General features: G+C 37.6%; 1 long non-coding RNA gene across 1 annotated transcript; it reads right to left on the bottom strand.

Annotated features, from left to right (window-relative positions):
* Positions 1–1473: 1473 nt before the first annotated feature.
* On the bottom strand, positions 1474–22226 carry LOC129205706 (uncharacterized). Its single transcript, XR_008576834.1, has 14 exons — positions 22068–22226; positions 18075–20838; positions 17241–17319; positions 16446–16558; positions 15652–16097; positions 14821–15058; positions 13353–13558; positions 13166–13206; positions 11809–12025; positions 9322–9527; positions 8561–8601; positions 3446–3574; positions 2688–2778; positions 1474–1607 (listed from the first exon to the last, which is right to left on the bottom strand). It is a non-coding gene; the product is annotated as an uncharacterized LOC129205706 (long non-coding RNA).
* Between the last annotated feature and the right edge of the window lie 757 nt (positions 22227–22983).

Raw genomic sequence — 22983 nt, 5'->3', positions numbered from 1 at the left:
AAAACTCGTCGGTTGAGATAGTTTAATAAGGAAAGCAAAAACTGCACATGCAAGCAAAGCAAGACAAGGAATTCATTCACCACTTCCCATGGGCAGGCAGGTGGCCAGCCATCCCCAGGAAAGCAGGGCTCCATCATGCGTAACAGGTACTTGGGAAGACAAATACCATCACTCTGAACATCCTCCCCCTTCCTTTTTCTTCCTCCAGCTTTATATACTGAGCATGATGTCATATGGTATGGAATATCACTTTGGTCAGCTGTCCTGGCTGTGTCCCCTCCCAACTTCTTGTGCACCCGCAGCCTACTCGCTGGTGGGGTGGTGTGAGGAGCAGAAAAGGCCTTGGGTCTGTGTAAGCACTGCTCAGCAGTAATGAAAACACCTCTGCATTATCGACACTGGTTTCAGCACAAACCCAAAACACAGCCCCATACCAGCTACTAGGAAGAAAATTAACTCTATCCCAGCCAAAACCAGCACATTATCAAAGTAGATCTCTTGTTTAATTACATTTTACAGAAATGTAAAAAAAAAAAATATATATTTATATCCATGCACCCTCCCAACTTACTTTCTGAATAAATTTGCATTTAGTATCTGAAAAATGAGCATCAGAGAATCCATAAGAGAGGCCAATCCCTTGTAGGGGATTGTAAAGACAGAGTTTTGTATCCCTCACCAGCACAATTGCAATGCTTTCTACAAGTCCCTTTTCCATTCTAACAGCATGGCATTTTGATTTTACTATGTTCCACACTGTAATCACTCCAGCACTGAGATTCCTGCATACAACATATCTCCAAGACAGAAAAAAAAAACCCAAACCCCAAAACACTCACCAATCTATGACTAGTAATTATTCTGCCTTTGGAGTTGTCACTGTTATGTTTTAAAGTTTGAAGTGGCTTGGTTTACGAATCTTCTGAACGCTCCCATGGCAGTGATCTCCAATTCCCCATCACAGATATATATGTATCCGGTTGCAACATAGGGCTGAAATCCTGGCCTCACTGAAACCACTGGGAATCAGGAGTTCACTTTTGGAGTTCTGAGCTTTCATCATTAAAAAAAATTATTTTTCTTCATTTTTTTGCTATAATTTGGTTGACACATTGTAAAAAATTCTCCCCATCAAGTTGTTGCAAGGATGAGTCCTTTGGATAACTCTTTACATTCAATTTAACTGGATAATTCCAGCAGTGCTCAGCATTGTGTTCATTTATGATAGTTCTGAATCAAGCCCTTTGCAATGTGTAAACTACTTCAGAAACAGGCAAGGCAATTCAGGCACAAATTTCAGAAATTAGTATATTTTGTCAGTTCTTTTTGGCAGAACCACTTTTTTAAAGGTTTCAGTCATGTTTTCAAATGCAACATTGTGCCTGTCATGTTGTCTTGTCTGCTACCTGTCCTAATCTGAAAGAAAAGGAATGTTTAAACATCAAATACCTGTGTATTTTGAACTTGCCTGGGACAATTCTGCGTAGCCACAATGTCTCAAATTCCGTTTGTGTCTTTTCCCTTGTTTGTTGTAACAGTCAAAAACTGGTCATTGATCTTTGCAGCAAAGCTCCACATTTGAAGGTAGTTCTCTCCACCACAAAAGCCTAAACAAAGAAGTTCAGGACAAACACCTTCATATTTAAGGTTAAATTGAAAAGAAAAAAAAAAAAAGGCGTATTTGTAGCACAGGAGTAAAATATTCTGCAATTAACACATGTGTCTGTGGTTGTTCTGCTGGGACTATCTTGTGAGGCTGCTTGAAAAGTCTACCTGAATTTTCCTGTCCATCTTTTTGGTAAGTACACAAAGGCCACGTACAGAAACGTCTGCACTGGTGATCATTTCATTTTCTAGGTGAAATACAGGGTGATGATCACTATGCATAAAGCCTGATGTGATTTGGCTTACAGAGAATGTAGAAATCCCCAAAAATTTCTCTCTGCAACTGTCTTATCACAACTGTGCTTAGAAGGAATGTTTCCAGGTATCTTTTCCTGAGCTAAGCTGCACAGGATTTAAAGACTTGGACATTTTTTAGAATAAGCCACTGTTTGGCTTTAATGCCATCAAATATACATTTGAATCTCATTATTTACAGGAAGATATAAAACATATATTCAATTATAGATCTTAGATAATAGTATTCAGTTTACTGATACAGTATTGAGATAGCAACAGAAGCTTGAATTCAACACTGAAAATCATATATTTGGTTTCCAGAATGTGGAGATTTTAAAGATTAGAGAGTACCTTCCAGTGATAAGGAGCAATCATAAATAACCCTTGGAACGTAATTTAATTTCTCTTAAAGTTCCATGAAATTCGCATGAAATTTGGTTCAGATCTCTTGTATTGTTACAAGAATGAATACACTTTGTTCACCACTTAAGCCCATCTCCTTTGTCACATGATTGATTTCAGAGCACTCAGGTCACTTGGTATTAATTTTTTTAACCACATAACACACCATTTTTCATTGCAATCTTGTTACAGGGGTTCATGTGAAACAGTAGGAAATTAAATAATGTACCATGGCAAAGTGGAAGAGATTATTGAAATAGAATATGGAATGACAATATCGACAGTTTGAAATTTCCATTTGCATGATCCTTTCAGAAATGAATCAATCCAAAGAAACAATTCTCCTTTATTTAACAAATGGCAACAGAAAAGAAACCACTCACCTCCAAGGCGAACTGAAGGTAACTTGGCCACATGCCTGTACTCTTCAGATTCCACAGTAGTATCTTAGTGGTATTAGTGCCTGGAATATGGCTGAATGCCACGAGATGATAGCCCAGATGATTAATGAAGCAGGTGCAAAGAAAGTCATTGCAGCAACCCTGAAGAGTGTAAGACTAGGCAAAGGTGCTAACACTGAAAAGTTCTACTTGCATAACAGCCGGCTGCCCTGTAAGGAACAGCAGAGCTGTTCATAGCAAGAGGGAGGTTTCTACTACACCACTACAGGCACTTCTAAACCAGCAGTTGCTTTTAAATCTGTAACACTATCTGAAAAGAAAATATGCTCTCTCAAGAATATTTTAGGGTCAAACTCACTTCAGTGTAAAGTAAGGGCAGCCCTGCTGACCCTTCTGAAAGTAATGAAGTAATACAGAATTTGCTCTTGGAGCAGCTGCCAGGCTTGATAGGATGCAGGCACCAGAATCTGGACGGTTTAATGGAGGCATGAGAGACCTGAAACCTCCTGCCTTCAGATGGAACATAGCTGGGTGAAAAAATTACAGGTAAAAGCCCAGATTTTTAGGAGGAATTAGGCACCTAAAGCTGCTGGAAGGCTGCCAGTGTGATTTTCAAAAACTCCAGAATAATTTAGAAAAGATGCTCTCGAAGACCTCACGGGCCACCCAAATATTTTTAAAAATTGGGCACAACTTCCTTTTCTGGAGAAGCAAGAGTATAGTTTCTAAGCATTCATTACTTAAAGATGACAAGGAAGCAGTCATTAGTTACAACTTCTCCCCGAACAGCGACCACAGAGCCTCGGCGTATCAGCTTAACAACCACATCTCCTTTGCTACCACTGAACACCACGGCTTCTTTTCTATTCCTGTACAAAAGAAGAATCAATTAAACCAGAGAAAACATACCTACAGCCTTATTCTGTCACACTACTAAATAAAACCTGAAGACTAAGTGCATGTACAAGGAAGACTGAATTGTTTCCAGATGTGTATGCACAACTCGGTGCAAGAGGTATATGACAACATCAGGTCTATACTGTCAGAATCAACTAGATGACCAAGGTACAGAATAAACCCCAGACGCTCTGACACAGCCTGATTTGGACTTTCTATATCAACTACAACATGACTGGGAGGGGAAGGATTGGAAGGGCAATCCTGCTGCTCTGGCAGTGACAGTTCAGGAATAAAAACCTATCGGATTGCCAAATATGCTAGTTAACGGCACATTTTAATTGTATAAAAGATTGTCATGTACAGTAGTTGGGATTGTTAATGTGGTTTGATTTTGCTTCTTTTGAAATATTTTGCCCCCATCTCTGCCTGCATGGAATCTAGATGCAGCATACATTATGATTTGCTGTGCTCCCAATGTCATTACCATCTGCAAATCTAGCTTTAAACCCTTCAGACATAGCAGTGATAAAATATGGGACTGAATAAGGACATCAACATACGCTTTGGATGATTCTCTTCATAATCTCTTTTATGTATGGCCTATTGCTTCCTTCCTCTTTCATCAATTTTCTTTCTAACACTTTGTCTTACCTCCTTGTTGCTGGATTTGCCTTTGCAAACTAATTCTGTCTTTGATATAGAATATTGCCAGTGCCATTTGAAAATCAAATTAATGTGAGTGGCAGACACTGGACTTCTAAACCTCATCATTCAAATCCTGTCAAACACACTGCATAAGTAATTATGACTATCCTTCCCTACCACTATATGCTACAGAAGTGGACTAGTCACCCCCTAAAAACCCTATCATTTTTTTAATGTGACTACAGTATTTACACAGAGCAAAGATGAATAACAAAATCCCAGCTGATACTGGGAGTAGGACACCAACTGAGAGAACACTCCTGCACTGCACTAGCACAAGTCTTGGTCTCAGAAATTTCAGTCTGACAATCTCAACAGACATTGCATAAGGCTGCATGCTGGACTGGTGTATCAAACCAGGAAAGAATGCCCTTCAACTTCTGTTTGGAAGAAGTACTTGAGTAGCAGTTTGTTAGTGGAAAATATTAGTAGGTTATTGAAGGGATGAGGGAAATCATAGCTACAAAATGTACTTAGGATTAAACCCTTATAACCTTTGGATTATATAATGACAATACATCAATTATAGAGCAATGGAGTAAATATAAAGAAATTATTAACAGACCTGACTTTCACAAAAATGCAATGATAGAAGGCTGATATTCAGCTGAGTTATGAAGAGGATTTTTTTAATCCTAAATTCTCAAAGGTGAAAAATAGGTCCTACTACTCTAGAATATAATTTCTTGAGATAAGTATGGAGCAATCCCTGTGTATAGGGGTATCTGCTGAAGAAATGTGTATTTCATGCAGCAACTGGCATGAGTCCATCAGATCAAACCCCTGAAATAATGAACGTATAGGTTCAAACACAGAGCTGAGTATATTTCCCGAGTCTGCAGCTGGCATATATTCCTTTCCCTTCCCTGACCTCAGAATAAAGTATGAGGCAATAAAATTCTGAGGGGAAGTCAAATGTGAAAAAGAAGAATATGAAAGTATCACCCCCATACAAAGCAAGAGAGAAAAATAAACCCAAACAAGAAAGAGAACTGAAACAAAAATTGAAATGACAGCAGGAATGAAGTACAGAGACAGAAGAAAAAAAGCTGTCAGAAATAATTAGGAAGAACGTAAAAAGTAATCCAAGAAAACTAAAAAAAGAGAAGTGCAGGGTCATTTTATAGCTAGTTAACTGCATCTGAAAGAAATTATAATGTATCTCCTCTTCCAAAAAAGTTGTAAGATTTTCTCCCCTTCTATTTTCTTTAATTAAGAAAATCCTAAAGTGCACATTCAAAGTGTCATACAGCACTGTAATTTATCCAACAGCCACTGCTGAGGAGGTACAATTGTAAATTGCATAATTTAAGGTTTGGTTTGGGTTTCAAATTTATGAGTCTCCTTCTAATCTTTTTGAAATTTTTCCATTTTTCTTTATTTACTACATTTGACAGATTAATTCCCATTGAAATGTTGGAAAACGCCTATTAAAAATCCTGACAAGTTATGCCATTATTTAACTAAATTGACAGCAAAATAAATACAGAAATAAATCCTTCTCTCTGAAATGCTGAAATGTAGTTAATGATCCCTTCCTAAGTTAGATAGGATCCAGACATTAAAAAAAAATAAATCTATTAAAACCTCGTACTCCAGTATATAAGGCAACTTCTAACTGAGGAAGCCATAAAGCCAAGTCCATTAGACAGCAATTTGATATAAACTGTCTTGTACCTTCCTTGGAAGGACATGACAAAATACTGTCAAGAAACAGAAAGCTGAGCTGAAATTGAGGTTATTTGATGTGACTGTTATTTTTGTATGACAAGATTTTGAATTTGAAAAAAACCATCCCATAGGAGGTCTAATAGGCTAACTGTTTACACACAGTTGGTGGTGTAGAAAGCAGATTTGACTATTACCTAGGGAAGTTTCAATGTCTCACATCGGTCATAATTCTTATGACCAACAGACTAATGGTTTTGCAGAAGTCAAAGGATGCCACAGCACTGAAAACTACAAATTACTTGAGCAAGTAGCAAGCAGCTTAGAGACAATAAGGACCAGCTTTATATATGATTGCTCACCTATAATTAACTGTGTGACCTTTCCTGCATTTTGTAGTACAAAGAAGTCAACTCCACCTATTCATTAAGACTATTTATGTTCATATGGTCAGCTACAACTCAGAAATGGTATAAGAAGCTGTTCCTTACCACCTTTCAGCTGTTAATCTCCATGTCTCAACATCTACTTATTTCTCTGTGGATGACTTATTCCAAGTGCAGAAGGAAACATGTGGGAAGAATCTCATTTATCCAGAAGGACCAGCACTCCTTCCATCCTCTAAGTCAAAGGTAGCTTTTTATTAAAACTTGATGAAATATAAATTGATCTTATGATTTAATGAACAGAAAGAAAACCAAAGAAACCCTCTCACCTTGACCAATTGGTTACCATAAAAAAACCCCCAAGATGTTCCCTGTTCATTGTCCATGTCAGTATTGGCATACCCAAGGCAAGGAGATGTATGTGTTAATTCCTCATGTTCATTGATAAATAAATTAGCTATATCGACATTCTCAAGATTTTTTTTTAATTGCTTTTTATGGGACTTGTCAGGCTCCTAACCTGTTCACCACAGCACTAAGTCTTAATTTTAAATCATTTTAGAGGTCTGGGGTTTTTAGATATAATAATGTAAACATAGCTTGATACAATTTAAAAATGGCTTGAATTTTGACAAGCTTCTATCAATATATGTTTAAGAAACTACTGCAGTTGAGTTGGATAAAAAATTGGCTGAGTAAAAAAATCAGAACATTCTTCAGTATATCATTGTGAATTAGGATAAATTGGAATATGTCAAAATACTGTGATTTTTAAGGAAAAATGAAGATATTTAAGTCTGGAAACACTTAAACATTTAGCTCCAAAATTCTCAGTCAAAATAAACACTTTAGATCCTTGACACATATTTCTGTGCTGAACAAAATCAAAACACATAATATGCATGAACTACACCTTCTATCCTTTTTCAGCCAATTTATTTCTTGATAAACAAAATGTCAGTTTAACATACAGCAGAAATAACCTCCAACCTATTTGTAGTCAGGAATTTTGAGAGATTTCTTTTAGAGACATGGATAACATAGTCACCCTTGCTTCTACCTGGCCTAATTTTCTCAGGGATAATTAGTTTACTCTCAAAGTTACTTCTCTTTTATACAATTTTGGTGTCCTTATTCATGTTACAAAGAATGGCATACATAAAACCCAAAGAATGATGACATGTACATCACGAGGTTTTACTTTGTTTGCTTTGACACTGAAGTGACGGTTCCCAAAAGAGGTCATAACTTAGTATATATATGGAGGTGCACTGATTTCCTACCCAGTCTCCATCTGCTCCCAAGCTAACTTGAGGACAGATGCCCAAATCCAAAGCCCTGTAAAGTGTAAGAGAGGACTTTCACCAGGGAAGCCCCTGGCAACTGAAAGGTCAACTCAAGTTCTGCTGGGGGAGGTTTAGATTGGATATTAGGAAAAATTGCTTCACCGAAAGGGTTGTCAAGCACTGGAACAGGCTGCCCAGGGAAGTGGTTGAGTCACCGTCCCTGGAGGTATTTAAAAGATGTGTAGATGTGGCGCTTAGGGACATGGTTTAGTGGTGGACTTGGCAGTGCTAGGTTAACAGTTGGCCTCAATGATCTTACCCGTCTTTTCCAACCTAAATGCTTCTATGAAAATCTGCCAGGTCTTGGCTTCGGCTCCCTCTGGTGGGTAATGCACACTCCAGAGAACAGCAACTACTGGTAAAGGTAACCACCATGAAACAAAACAACATGCTGGTTGCTATATTCTTCTGAAAATATACAGCAATACACCAGCTGAGTAATGTTTATAACTGAGATCAGAGCTTTAAGCTGCAACTTTATGAATTCATCCCAAGAAGAGGAAGATACAAGGTTCCTGCCAGAACTGGACTCCCTTCAAATTCAGAGGAAAAAGAAAGACATGGTCCAGGTGGAAATCTATTTTCAGCACTTAATGATGATTAAAATAAAATAAAATAAGGAACTAGTTAAACACTATTCTTTTTGATGAGAACATTGGTTTGGATTTCTGTTCTTGACTGATACTTTGAAGCCTAAAGTTTGATGTCCTTTCTCAAAAACATTTTGTTTCAAGATTCAGAAAATATTCATTATTTCACAAATCTTACACCCCAGAGATTCTTTACTTGTTACAAGGAGGTTAGTTCCAATGGAAAAGAAAAACATACTTTTAAATCTGTGATATCTTACCTACACACCATGCACGTCCACACATTTACCAGCTGAAACAACTGAAAATTAAAGCATATTTTATAATTTATATTTTTGGGCACAAACCTAAGTCCTTCCACAAGAATGATGTGCACACTGTACTGCAGTATCCCAAATACATGGGTTATGTTAATGGAAATTTTTGACAATTATAATATTAAAATAAGCACCAATAAAATCTGCACTACAAAACAGTACTGAAATTTTGGTTACTTCAGAAGAATGCATGGAAATTTTTCAAATATCAGCAATCTGATAGAAGAGGCTTAGAGTTAATCATACTCTTCTGCTTTCATCAGTGGCACCAATAAATCAAATTATAACTCTTGCAGCCCTGTGTTAAATTTTTTTTTTCTTTCAAAAGCTTACTTGTTGATCTGAAACAGATACTGACAGTTGTTTTGTTGGAAAAATAACCATGTTCCCAAAAGAAAACAGTAATTGAGTGTGAGAACATTTGGGGTAAGAATGGTCACACGAGTTCATGTTCTTCAGTGAACCAATCCATATTGTTCAGGCATAGAACCAACTGAAACAGCTGCATAGTCTATTCATTAAATTGCTTATGGAGTTACATCATATTTGAAGACAACTTGGTGGATAAAAAGCTGGATGTGAGCCAGCAATGTGTGCTCACAGCCCAGAAGGCCAACCATACCCTGGGCTGCATCAAAAGAAGCGTGACCAGGAGGTCAAGGGAGGTTACTCTTCCCCTCTACTCTGCTCTGGTGAGACCCTACCTGGAGTACTGCGTCCAGCTCTGGGGTCCCCAACATGAGAACAACATGGACCTGTTGGAGCGAGTCCAGGGGAGGGCCACGAAGATGATCAGAAGGCTGGAGCACCTCTCCAGTGAAGACAGGCTGAGAGAGTTGGAGTTGTTCAGCCTGGAGAAGAGAAGGTTCTGGGGAGACCTTATTGCAGCCTTTCAGTGTTTAAAGAAGGCCTGTAAGAAAGATGGGGACAAACTTTTTAGCAGGACCTGTTGCAACAGGACAAGGGGTAATGGTTTTAAACTGAAACAGGGTAGATTTAGACTAGATATAAGGAAGACATTTTTAACAATGAGGGTGGTGAAACACTGGAACAGGTTACCCAGAAAGGTGGTAGATGCTCTGTCCCTGGAAACATTCAAGGTCAGGTTGGACGGGGCTTTGAGCAACCTGATGTAGTTGAAGATGTCCCTGCTCATTGCAGGGAGGTTGGACTAGATTACCTTTAAAGGTCCTTTCCAACCCAAACTATTCTATGATTCTATGATAATTAAGGTGCAGGAATGTATTTTACATCACAACTTTCATTCTGAAAGAAAACTCTATAATTTCTAAAAAACATGTCTTTCTAATTAATATTTTCCTCCTTTTAAAAAGGAAATCATCTAACTTTCAGGTACAAATAAGAATCTGATATGAGAAGCTCTTTACTAGGTATGTAGTTTTAATTGGAATTCTAAGCAATGGATTAAATACCCTAGAAACCTCTCCTGGAATTATTTTAATTAGTTCCCTGTCCCCTTACGCTGCTTCATATGTTTGAATATTACATTAACTAACATAAGGTTTTTATGGGGTGAGGGACTTACATGCAAGTCATATACAGTACAGACTGACTTGTTTGTAGACACGTAGGACAGGATCTCCATGTGGTCTCTGCTGACTAATTAATCTGTAAATTTATAAATCCTCCTGCTTGTGTATCATGGACTGGGGACAGAATGGATTTGTATCAACCTGCTTACAACACTCATAGTTCTGTGCTACGATAATAAGTATAAGCAAATCTCATGCTTCTGGCATTCATCTGCAGAGCTCAGGGGAAAGACTGCTCCTCCTCTCATGCAGTAACTGACTTCTCTCAGGTACCGATGGTATATAGACATACACTAGGTGTATTTGAGATGAGATACGTTTGAGAGAGGGGAGGTGTTTTGTCTTTCCTTGAAACATGGAAACAAGCTGGGGTGAGAGAGGGTGAATGGTGGCAGTACACTGAGGTGGCACAGAAAATCATTAGTTTTCAAATCCCGAGCTCTAGACCATGTGTATGGTGAGATTTTATATCAAGAAATCATTGTCCTACATCAGATTTGCTACATCTTTGGAAAATCTTTCTTTGCTACTGCAGCACTGAAAATGGTGTCCCTTCTTAGGATCGTAGGGAGGACTCCCTTAATAAACTGGTAGGGTATTATTAAGATGAATCACATGTATACTTTTGAACTTATTTTGGGAAAAAAAAGAAAGCAAGAAAAAAATAAGCAAACAGCTACTCTCAAAAGGAAAAAACCTCATCAGTTTTTACAGACAGGTGAGATATTCCAAGTTTTCTCCAACACACCATGTTCTACTTAGCTTTGTGCCAACGAACATAAAATAAATGGCAGCTTGCTGCTGAACTCACAAAGCCTGGCCCTGCTGAACATGTGCCAGAATTTCCTCATCCCAAATGTAAAGACTTCCCTTTTCCTCCTGACATGTAGCATTTCTGGGGAAAAACTTGGAATTGATCATTCTAGGTAAACAGAAAGAGAGAAAGCCTTTGCTTACATTCTCCTTTTCTTTTATTTACAAAAGTACCAGCAGCCTTACACGTAAAGAAATAACCCTTCCTGACCTGTGAACAGGAAACCCGAACACCATTATTTCATAATGACATTGGTAGTACACATGAAAATTACCTAATATGCAAACGATGTTCTTAAACCAGTTGCCCTATCTACAAATTCTTCATAAAATTGCAGAGACAGGCCCTTCGTAAGCACACTCAAAATACACCATTATCTTCAGCTGCCCTAGTTAACTGTAAGCACATTCAAAGACAGAGGTCAAAGTCTCCAACATGACATTTAGTGGACAACCCAATAGATTTGTATAGTTGCAAACAAAAAAAAAAAATTCTTATATATTCATATTCAGTGTCACATGGAGACGAAGGAATATAAAAATTAATAGGAAAGGCAAAATTTAATTTAAGGGTTTACTTTTCCCCAAATCTACCAAGCTGATTTTCTAATTATTCTTCAGATCATCTGTTAATAAAATGAAAATATGTTGTAAACTCTATCCTCACATGGTAAGCAATGTGCTGTCTGTCAGCTGACTAGAAACACCTCACTTCCTACCAGGTAAATTGTCCATGTTTTCATTAGCCTCAAGACCATTTTGAAATTCACTTAAATACAAGGGGATTTTTTTCACTATAACTTTTCAGAGTACTTAAAACACAACCTTTTGTCTGCAGCTCCTTCATCTTCTGATCTTTGTTACTTTCCCTCAGATAAGGTCCTTGTCAAAGGCTGACCAGTGGAATTGGGCGATGACAATTTTCTGAAAGTCATTGCACAGGTAGGTGTTCAAGGTAGAAGGAACGGGATCTGCTGTTGATGGGTTCAATTCCATCTTTGTCCTAGCTTACATTTTTCTTATAGATATTAGTGTGATGAAGCTAAACAGAGAGAATAAACCTATCAAGAATGGAAACTAGTTGAATCAAAACATACTGGAAGGCAACCAGTGATAATTCTTGCTACAACAAAGTAATGTCTGCATTCTATCCAGTACACTGATAAATACGTCTTTCTGCACGAGTTGAACTAAATTAATTTCTAACAATCCTAGACAATAGCTTGTGCATTACTATTTCTACCTCACAATTTTAGGTTTGCAAGAAGAAAAGAAACTAACATCCCTTCATGCATGCTTTGAGTGTGTTGAAGGGTAAGACAAGCAATGACCAAACCCGTTTCACTGAGATGCAAAACAGGAGATAAAGGAGGCTGGGTAGGAAGAAAACACAGAGCAGATTTGTGCTCAGTAATGTACTTTTTGTTTTACAAACTTGTAAACCCCAGAGCACATATCCACAGACAAGAAAGGTGATCTAAGATGAGAATTGAAGGGCAGAATTAAGACAAAGTGAAGCCAAAAATAGATACATCATATCTTGTGTTACACCTTTTCTCAACAGATTAATACAGTGTTCTGTTTGTGAATTCATATAATAGAAAAGCATCCCCCAAATCCCAATGCTAAATGAGTCCACTAAGCTCTCATTTTACAGTTATGAGGAAAAGAGTTACTTTAGGCCACACTTAATACTTACCCCGGCTTCTTCAGATTTGCAAGACACAGCTGAGTGTGTTACTAACTCAAAGAATTAATAGCAATAAATCAGCAGATACAGATTTTAATTAAACACAAACTAACAACTGCTGATAAGATTTTGATTCTTGATTCGCATTGCCTTAATTCCATGCCAATCCCACTGTTTCTGATGGGATTGCTGATGAAGTTGGGTATCCAGGGCAAATTAAGAATGATGTCAGCCTTCTACATCACTAACTCAGCATGCCTCTCTAAGGATTTAAAGTGACATGGATTCTCCCTCTCTATAGCTTTTCCTGAATACTGAGAATTGAGGTAACAGGCAAAGCAAACTGAAGATTGGTCTTCAGGAACTCTTAGAAAATTGCAGCCAATTAAAGGAGAGAGATAAAGAACATCAGAATAAACACTTAAGTGGGAAAACCAAGCTGCAAGAAGGGAACTTGGAGAAGGTATTAAAAGAAAGAGTGAAGGCACCTACCTGACTTGTGAGTATAAAATTAACGCAGGTTTAGGATGCACCTTTAAAAATACAGAGTTATACTCAAGGTGAGACAAAAAATACTGTGATTTTCAATTTTTCCCTATCTGAAGTTCTAGAACATGATGAAAAGAAATACCCAGCATCCGGGGCAGAGGTGAATAAAGGAAAGTGATGATAAGCATACCTGTGCATGGATGCTTTCTGTGATGTTCTGAAGTGCTTCAAACTTCCTTTCATTGACCTCTGTTTTCACAAGGTCGATGTCAAAACATTTTGAAGGCTGCCTGCTTGACAGGTTGTACTCTAAGTCACAGGTTTTCCTCTTGCAGTAACAGTGATCTTCTGGAGATCCCTAAATCTTGAATCCTTGATCAACCTCTTGCTGCAAGACTTGAGAGAGAAGAAATGTTCTAATTCTTAACTCCATTTTTTTAAAAGTTTCCATCAAAATAATTTAAGAAAAGATTGTGTTGGAAGAGAACATAGCATGCATGAGGACAGCAATAAATATCTTGGTATGCTTGCAGCAACACAGACCCTTCTATAAACCTGTGAAAACTTGTAGTAAATTCTGATAAAATAAATTATTGTTTGGAATTTAATTAATTGGTCTGGGTCAGGTTAACATAATGCAAAACATGTTAAGTGATAGAAAAAATTTACAAGAAAATAATACTGTGAAAGAGTGAAATTGAAAGAGTGTGGAAATGTCTATATCAACATGATTATGGATACAAGAAAAGATCTGTGTCGTTCTAGGTGCTAAACTGAAAGATTTGTTCTTTTTATGGATTAGGGCATTAATAATCTCTGACCAAGTGTGGCTCTGGCATAAGAACCTGAGTTTACTTATAAAACACCAGGGAAAGGTATCAACAAAGTGGAGGACAGGCCAAGACCATCAACCAACCACTCTGATTAACAGGGAAATTGCCGCAAGGACTGATTAAGAACTAAATTGATTTAACTCATATTAACCAGTAACCAACAGGGGTCATCTTCAAACACATGAATAGCCCCAAATATAGCCCAGAAGGAGCAACTTTCTTTACTGGATTGAAGGCTAATAGCTTTATAATCTCTCTAAATACTTTAACTGCTCATCTGAGCACTATGAGCACCATACTGTGGAAAAGGTGGCAGAAAGAAGTACTAAATTACTTTCTTAGCTCTGATGCACAACCACTTTGAACTTCAGAGAAAACATCTGATTTTCCTTTGCTCTTCATACGAAAACCAGAAAATACCTATTTGTAAAAAAACCCTCATGACATCTGTGGTTTTGCTGTTAAATTATTATTGCATTATTAAGCTTATTCTGCAGCGGTCATTTTATTCTCTGCGGTTAAGCAGAATTTCACAGCATGTGTTTTATTTTGTTCGGCCAAACTCCAGGCTTTTTGCTTCTCTAGTAGAGTTGCCTGCAGATTGTAGAAGGAGTTACATATGTTTAAGTGGACTGAACAGTACGTTAAGCAGGAAAATGCATTTAGAGTTATTAAGAAGTAATGTATTTGAAGTTCTATTTTACATATTTATTATAGCAGTAACACGCTCACTTAAGTATTGCTTGTCCTACCACAAGATTCTGAGGAGTGCCACAACTGGTGATGTCTCTAACTCCTTTAACTTATTTTATTACTGAAACTAACCTTTCTCCTTCTTTTAGGAAAGAATGTATTGCTGATCATTCCAGCTGAGTGCAGGACAGCCTTTCTCTTCATTTTGGATTTCACCAGTCTCCAGAAGCAGAGTGGATGCTTCCGCCCTGAGAGTAAGTGGAGCATACTCTTGAAATATCTTGTGTAGTTTCTAGAAAGAGCTGAGCCTTTGCTCTTAGCTTGCTGCCTGTGTGCAGGATCACTGCTGAAAATATCCCTGTAAAATGTGCTATGAAGATGAGTAAAAGACAAGCTGTAAGAACATGCTGAAAAATTAAGAAACTGCTCTAATCAGAAAACATGATTAAAGAACATCATCAATTCAGGTAGGTGCAGCTCTAGCTTATCAAATTGCTGCACAGTTTTGTAGATGGACAGATACAGGTTTGAGTCTTTCTACGTCTGTTTTAATAAGTATATATCTCAACTGGGCCTCAGTTACACCATCTCTAAGATGGGGATAAAATCTCATATGCCTATTTGATGACAGTGTTATCAGCATCATTAAGAAAAATTCAGGGGAAATCTTCCTTCAAATGATACCTTCTAATGCTGGACTTCACACTATAATGAGAAAAGCACTGCTGCTCATTTAAATAAAGATAAAGATACTATTCATTTGTGGGATATAATGTTGAAGGAAACTCTTCAGACTTAGTATTTCTTTCATGCAAGTGTGTAGCAATAAAACTTCCAGTGATTAAAGAAGTGAACGACTTTCAGACTAATGAAGAATAAATTAATCTCCTTAATGGACTGGAAGGAAAACCATGTTTATTTCTTTATCATACAATTTCTGAACAGAAGGAACTCAGCACTAACCTGGTAGGCTGTGGCTTGTAAATACTTGAAACAAAGTTTTCATCCTGTCTGTACCACCGGTTAAGAAGCTGCAGTTCTTTGTCACGTTCAACAGCAGGTTTATGCTTGAGGAATGAAGATGACACATTAAACAGATCCTGCTCATCTGAAATGTTTGAGTCTGATTATCTTGTACAGTGAATTCCAGTTATATTTTCTTTTGATGATTTGCCAGTTCCCAAAAAGCGTTGAGCGTTGAGTAACACCTGCCTGATTATCAACCGTCTGCAATGCTTTCTCAGAGCTGTCTCTTTTGATTCCCCATGAGATGCAACACTTAACATTTTCTGCTTTAACATTATTTCAGTTAGTTTCATTCTTCCAATTATACTTTTAATTAATTCTAACTTTCTCTTTCATAATATTCCTGGGATGACAGGATCATCAGGCTTTCGCCCAACAAAAACCTGAAAGCAATGAAAAAAGGAATACATGCACAAAGGAGACAAATACAACCCTGATTTACATACAGCACAAAAGCCAACCTAACAGGTTTCTTATAGTATGTATCGGTCAAGAATTTGCTTCACTATCCCTTCTTCTTTTGCATTCCAGGTTTACAATATGCCCCTTCTTTACATAATAAAGGAAGCAATACACTTATTGTACCCTAAAAAATATAAATTCAATTGAATTCCAAAATTAAATAAAAAATCCCAAAAACTTTACAACAAATATTTGATGTCTCATCTCTTGACACTTCTTCAAAATGTCCAGACATAGTAAAACATTGTGGTGATTACTTCTGACACTACCTGGAAGCCCCCATCTCAGGTCCATCAGCTGGAGTTACAACCTCTTCCTTTACAGTAATTGTTTCATTGAGGATAGGATTCTTCCATTAATGCATTTCTTTTTGCCTCTGATTCTAGCACAAATAAGCATAATGAGATCAGGTTGTTGTAATTAAAAAAAAATCATTGCGGTTTTGATGATTTTGCTGCATTTGATGGCAACAAAAACTTTGAATGAGTCAGAGGATGACTATTTCTCAAATAAGACAGATGTTCTTACGGGGGATATAATTTGTGATATAATGTAATCATGCACCTTACCAAGATTGTGCATATATGCACAAGTGTGGCAAATCACATTTTAACCATACTGCTCACAAGATGCTTTAATTGGAGATTTCAATACCAATGAGCCAAATTTGCATGTGCAAAATGTACATCTAAATCCAAATTTTGTGTACTACCCTTCCTTCTAGCAGATAAAATTCTGAGATTCCAATGTTCAAAATATTAAACTACTCAGAATCTGGCAGGAAAGATGCAGCCAGATTTTAGAGTTGCCTCCATCTCTTCATGTAACAGAAATTGCATTTGCTTGGTATACAAGAATCTCATAGCTTCAAATCAAAATTTCCAGATTTGCTCCTACGTACAACTTTCTTCTGGTGACATTGTTTCCTCCCCTCAATGGTTTATCATCAACACCTTCAAAAATATTTTATCATCTTTTAGAGATGATCATCACCTTAGAGATGTTTTCACATGCGGAGAAACAACGTATGTTTATCAACTGTATTTTTTAGAAGAGTAACCAACCATGTTCTTAAGGCTCCAGACCTCAAGCAGTTCCTCCCTCCTTCTTTCACCTCTTCAATACTTCTGTCATCTTCTCTCCCTGAACAGATATCCAAAGAAGTTCAGTGTTTGCTTTTCATATTTACCACGTCTCCTCATAGAATACATTTCGTCCCCATTTCCTAACCCTGCAAGACACTGACCACCTCTGCTTCCCTTGAGTTCATTGATACAGTATCTAACAAAGATGGGCTTGTGTCTGTGAAGCAAAGATGACTGTGATGATGACAAAGAGGTTCTGCTCAATCTTTACCTCAGTCACAGGTTGTGGTAGAAGCCTCAAGTATATACATTTAAAACAGGAGAAAAATCAGGAGGGAGACCTACTGTAGCTTGAGCATTATATTATACACAATGTGACACAGATTATCTTAGTTCCAGAGGTGAGGCATCAGTACCAGTCAGTAGTTTATACTAATTTTTTTCTTCCTCCCCCACCCAATACACTTTTCTATATAAAAGCTATTAAGGAAATACGCAATGATGCTGAATACCATTTTTTGCCCATGCTGGGAAGAAAACCAGGGGAGGGATATTATCTGTAGGTACGTGCCGCGAAAGGAGTTAGAGAACTCTCATCACACCATGAAATTAGGAAAGACAAGGTAACTGCTCTTGAACCCACCTGACTGAACAGTTACTTGACCCATACACACACTAGCTAATAAGCTAATATATCTACTGGCACTCAGAGCATTTTAACATCACGATAAGCAAGTTAACAAATAAAGGAATATAAAAAAATAGTGGATCCCCACTCATATAAGCTACTACAATTATCTTGTAGAACTTCACCTTTCAAACTCTTCCAGACCGATTGTAATGCCTGTTCACCAAGTCCAGATAGCCTTTGTTGACAGCATACATGTGGATTTCTTTCATCCCAGAGAAGTAAGCACTGTATCTCCTCTCCATCCATCAAATGAAAAGGAATGGAACTAGAGCTCATTAACAATACATTAGAATCTGCACTGACTTCCGTAACACAAATTGATTCAAAGCAATGCTTAATCACATTGACTGTAGCTATCTAGTCAACCTAAAATTATCCATAAGCATTTATATGTCACGGATCCACTGCATGGAGACTGACTCTGAAACAGGCGCTAAAGCCACTACGATCCAGTCAGTTTTATTAAAGCAAATTAATTTGCCTCTCCACCTGGCCATGCCATTTCAAATGTCCACTTTGTCCCAGGGACAGTTCTGTTTATTTACTTCTACAAAGTGAAAAATTTCTTCTCTGTTCAGATTTAGGAGCATACTGAAACTCAGGGGTTTGTACTGCTTTCCTACTAACAGGGACACTAGGAAGCAAAGCACTAAGCATCTGCTTGGACACTACCAGGGGGAAAAAAAACCACAAACCAACCCCCAAAAAATATGTAGTCACAGAAAGAAAATCTTCCTATGCATTCTTTTTCATATAAACATCACATAGGCAGCTTTATTTTTGGCACATCCTTACTTCTGAGTAAGATTTATATTTTTCCTTTGAGTGGATTTGTAACTTTAGCGCTATTTTAATCTAGGAAATAAATTTCTATACTACATCCTGTACTTTTAGCATCTAAAGACATATGGCACGAGGGGAAAAAAAATCACAATCATGCTGTATGCCAGTTAACTAAAACCTGGTAATATTCTAGTGCTGATTTTCAGAGAAAAATACAAAACTGATAATGCTGTGCAAATTTGTTAACCATCTATAGAGGCTATGTACTTTTTGTCAATGGGCTTCTACATTTGCCCTGTACTATTATAAAATATCTCTCTTCAAGGTCAAGTGAACCATAGTTTTCCCTATAAGTAGAGATCAAATGGTTCCCTATGGTGGAGACAGCAGCTCTTTAGACAGTAATGCTTACTTCATGTTTGTTTTTCCTGCAGGAAATCATAAAATGCATTACTGACAGAGACACTTACTTGATTTAAAGTAAGATCCTGCTCTGAAGAGTGACTCCAGACAAGACTGTGTTTATCTTTAGCACCTCTCAGTGACACTATAACAGATAAATTTTTGAGAAGGAAAAGATTATCTTTTCTTGAGTATCTTCCAAACTCATCCTAAACTGACTTTTCCTTTTCACTCATCATTACCAGTAATAAAGATAATGCAGAAGAAATTATGCCCTTGGAGACACCCACACAACCCCATTCCTCTCCACAGTTACAGTCTGGCTTTCTCCCTCATTGCTGTGACCTTATCCCATCTCACAACATAAGCAACTTGCAGGAGGTGATCACAGTAAGAGTTTTCAAATGTCTGCCCTAAACATGAATACTTAAAACACATACTACTGTGGGAACCACAAGCATGAATGCTCAGACACAGTAGCAAGGGATAGCTATGTAAAACTTTAAACTAGATGGACAAACTTTGAGTCTGACATAGGACACCAGTGTCTGGATATAGATTCTCCTATGTCTTGTGTAATTCAACCATTTGGAGTCACTCCTCACTTTGCTCTGCATGAAGGAGAGAGAAGAGAAACAGGTAATTCTTTCTTTCACCCACATCAAATATTCTAACATGACTTTCCAGTGCCTAGTCAATATATTTTGACTTATTTCTGAGACTACACCACACCTTCAGACATTGCTTCCATGGGCTCAGAGAGTAACAGGAAGCATAACAGTCAGACAAACAGAAATTATTCTCACAACCATGGAGCAGCCCCATTCTGAGATGAAGCCAAATCCATGTTGGTGAAAGAATATGTGACAGTGACAGAAAGAAAACCTACAATCCTCTTTTACCGTAACCCAACGTAATGCCAGAATTTATAGCTCTGCAGCCACAAGCTTAGCTTTTGTTTTGTTGTATTGTCCTGCAGCAATGAAGATTTATCCCCTATGCTCTTATAGTTTTGTGTACAAGGATGTTTTCCCCCCTCCACTTCCGCCTCCAATCCACCCAGAATTCTCATACTTGTGGTATTTTCTCTGTTGAATGAGCATTTCCTCCCCCTTCCTACTGCTGTTGACTACAAGTGCTTAAGGTGCCATACTATAAGCCACAAAACACAGCTGAAGGAAACAATTTCCTAAGGGGAACTATTTCTGGTTCAGACCAGTTCAATGATTTTCACAGCACGAAGGTCACAGTATAACCCAAAACCACTCGTACTGCCTCAGATGATAAGAGTATAGTCTCCCTACATTTGCACTTCTATCAAAGGTCCTATATGAAGAGATGCTGGCTTTTTTTTCCTACTGTTCTTTTAATCACCAAAATCTAATCTGCTCATCGGTTTGGTGTGCTTTATCTATCCACCCCATGTACAAACAGTTGCAGCTGTACTACAGACATTAGCAGCCGTGATTTTGGTGCCAGCTGTGCCAGGCTGACCAAGGGGAGAGCAGGATATGTTAGGTACGGGCTACTGATTAGTCACAGCCATCACCCCTCCACCCAGCCCACTTAAAGGCAGCCTGCATTATTCCCTTGCATTTCATACATTACAGTGCAACATCTTTGGTCTTGGAACCAACAGCACTGAATGAACTTGTGTTGAACATCAGGCAAATTCAACTAAAGACTTCTTTGAAGTTTCATCTGAAATAAAGTGTAAAATACCAATGTGAGTGACAGTTTTCATGCCTCTGCCATACTTTTTTTTTCTTTCGGTATTCTTCAAATACCTGTATCAACAACAGAAAGAGCTGGACAGATTTTTGAGAAGAGGTCACTGTGTTTTAGAGATATCAAATCATTTCATAACAAAAACTGCACACATCCTATGCTAATAGCTCCTGTAAATTGAGGCTGGAAAGTGCACTGCCTAGTGATGTGCTCCAGGGCACCATAAGGACTGACAGAGGGGAAAAAGAAAAAAAAAAAGGAAAAAAAAAAGAAAAAAGAAAAAAAAAGAAAAAAAAGAAAAAAAAGAAAAAAAAAAGAAAAGAGAGCAAGACTCCCCACCTCCTTAACAGCAAGCAAACCAATCACAAAATAAATGATTGCCTGCTGAGAAAAGTTTTGAAAGAAAAAAAAATATGCGTAGCTTAAAATTAATTAACTTTCAAAGGCATTAGGAATATTAACCAATTCAAATATGTACTAAAGACTGAAGAGAAAAGTATTTTAAGTTAAATTTCACTTAAAAAAACTAAGCTTCATTTAAGCATTGGCATTGCCACTTCAATTTGCTGCACCAGATTTGTCCCAAGGAAAGATTCTGAGAGACAAATTTGAAAAAGGGGAAAAAAGGAAGCTATGCTTGATCAGATGAGATTTCCAAGTGGTTACGGCAAGAACAACACTATAGATAAAAAGTATTTTTCTAAAAAGCCCTTTCAACTAGTGCTGCAGTAAAGCAATTAGTATCCATGCAGTATGGAAAATTTTGTAAACCGACACAGTCCTTTTTAATCATTCTGTATTTTGGACATTTGCCACTTTTACTTTACTGTTACTAGTATTGACACTTGTCTTCTCAGGCCAACCACAGCTCTACTGCAAAACCCATGAATTCAAATAGTGTAGCCCTACAATCAAGACTCTTGGCCTACTGAAATGAAACATAAACCACTGGTTTTGCAGTACCAGTGGCTTTTTACTTAAAAAAAGGGGTGATGCTGGTGTATTTTTCAAAGTGTTTTGAATTCCCTCAGAAGTCATGATCTCTACTGACAGTTGTGCCTTTCTTGATAAGAATCATTACACTTCCGCTCCCTTCAGTTGTCAGTTCTCAGGCCTCTCCATAATATCAAGTACCTCAATTCTTGAAATGACTGTGTTCCAACCATCGTGTCACATGAGAAAATGGTTTAACAACAAATTACCTTTCAAAATTTACAAAGAAGCAAAGAACTGATGAAAAGTTCCCAAAGCAAAATATTTCCCTTGAAAGCAGGCTTCCAAACAAACACACGTTTACTAGCAGAGCCAGAGGAGATTGCTTGGATATCTTCACAAGAACACGTGATTTATAGGCAGACCAGGAGCTGAAAAATCAGGCATTTCACAAGGTTAACAAGTTTGCTGTGACACACAGTAACACTATAAAAGCAAGAGATGTGGTTCTTATTTGTCCTTCCCCCACCATCCCTAACTAATCTATTCAGATAAATTGTCATGGCAACTTGATTTATACACCAAGGATACAAGCAAAGACAAGTCAATTCCCCTTGGAGAGCTGGTGAATAGAAAAAGTGCTGCCCGTTCTGATGCTGGCAGAGTCTAAAGCTAAATGTCCTTCCCTGTTACAGGATCACAGAGCAACTTCTCCCCACAATGTTACTCCCTGCCAGACACTCTTGCTGAAATTGCAGCCATGAGCCTCCGGTTCATGTCAAAGGCAAGACTGCATCATTTGGAAGAAGTCCTACCTGGTGTATTTTACTAGCTTTTACTAAATGTGAGCTGAGTTCAAAAAGAAATCACAACTGTCTGAAATTAAGAATTCTGTAATGATTAATAGTATTTTCCTTATTGAAGAAGCACATATATTTACCAACTGTAACTCAAGTGTTTCAATAAAAACTACAGCTTCTTGTTGGATGACAGCAGTACAGAACATGTTTCTTTCAGATCTCCACAGTCTCTTCAAAAGAATGAAAAGCACAGAACAAACTCAAATTTTTTTTCCTTCACCTGCAATTACATTTCATGTAACTTTTTTTCCTTTTATATATGAGGACAAGTAGTAATTCTGCAATATATTTAAAGAATTTAAGACAACTGTACTAACATGCTGTA

This window comes from Grus americana, chromosome 4, assembly GCF_028858705.1.
Source record: "Grus americana isolate bGruAme1 chromosome 4, bGruAme1.mat, whole genome shotgun sequence".
Lineage (NCBI taxonomy): Eukaryota > Metazoa > Chordata > Aves > Gruiformes > Gruidae > Grus > Grus americana.
The sequence above is the reverse complement of the archived record's forward strand: the minus strand, read 5'-3'. Positions and strand labels throughout refer to the sequence as shown.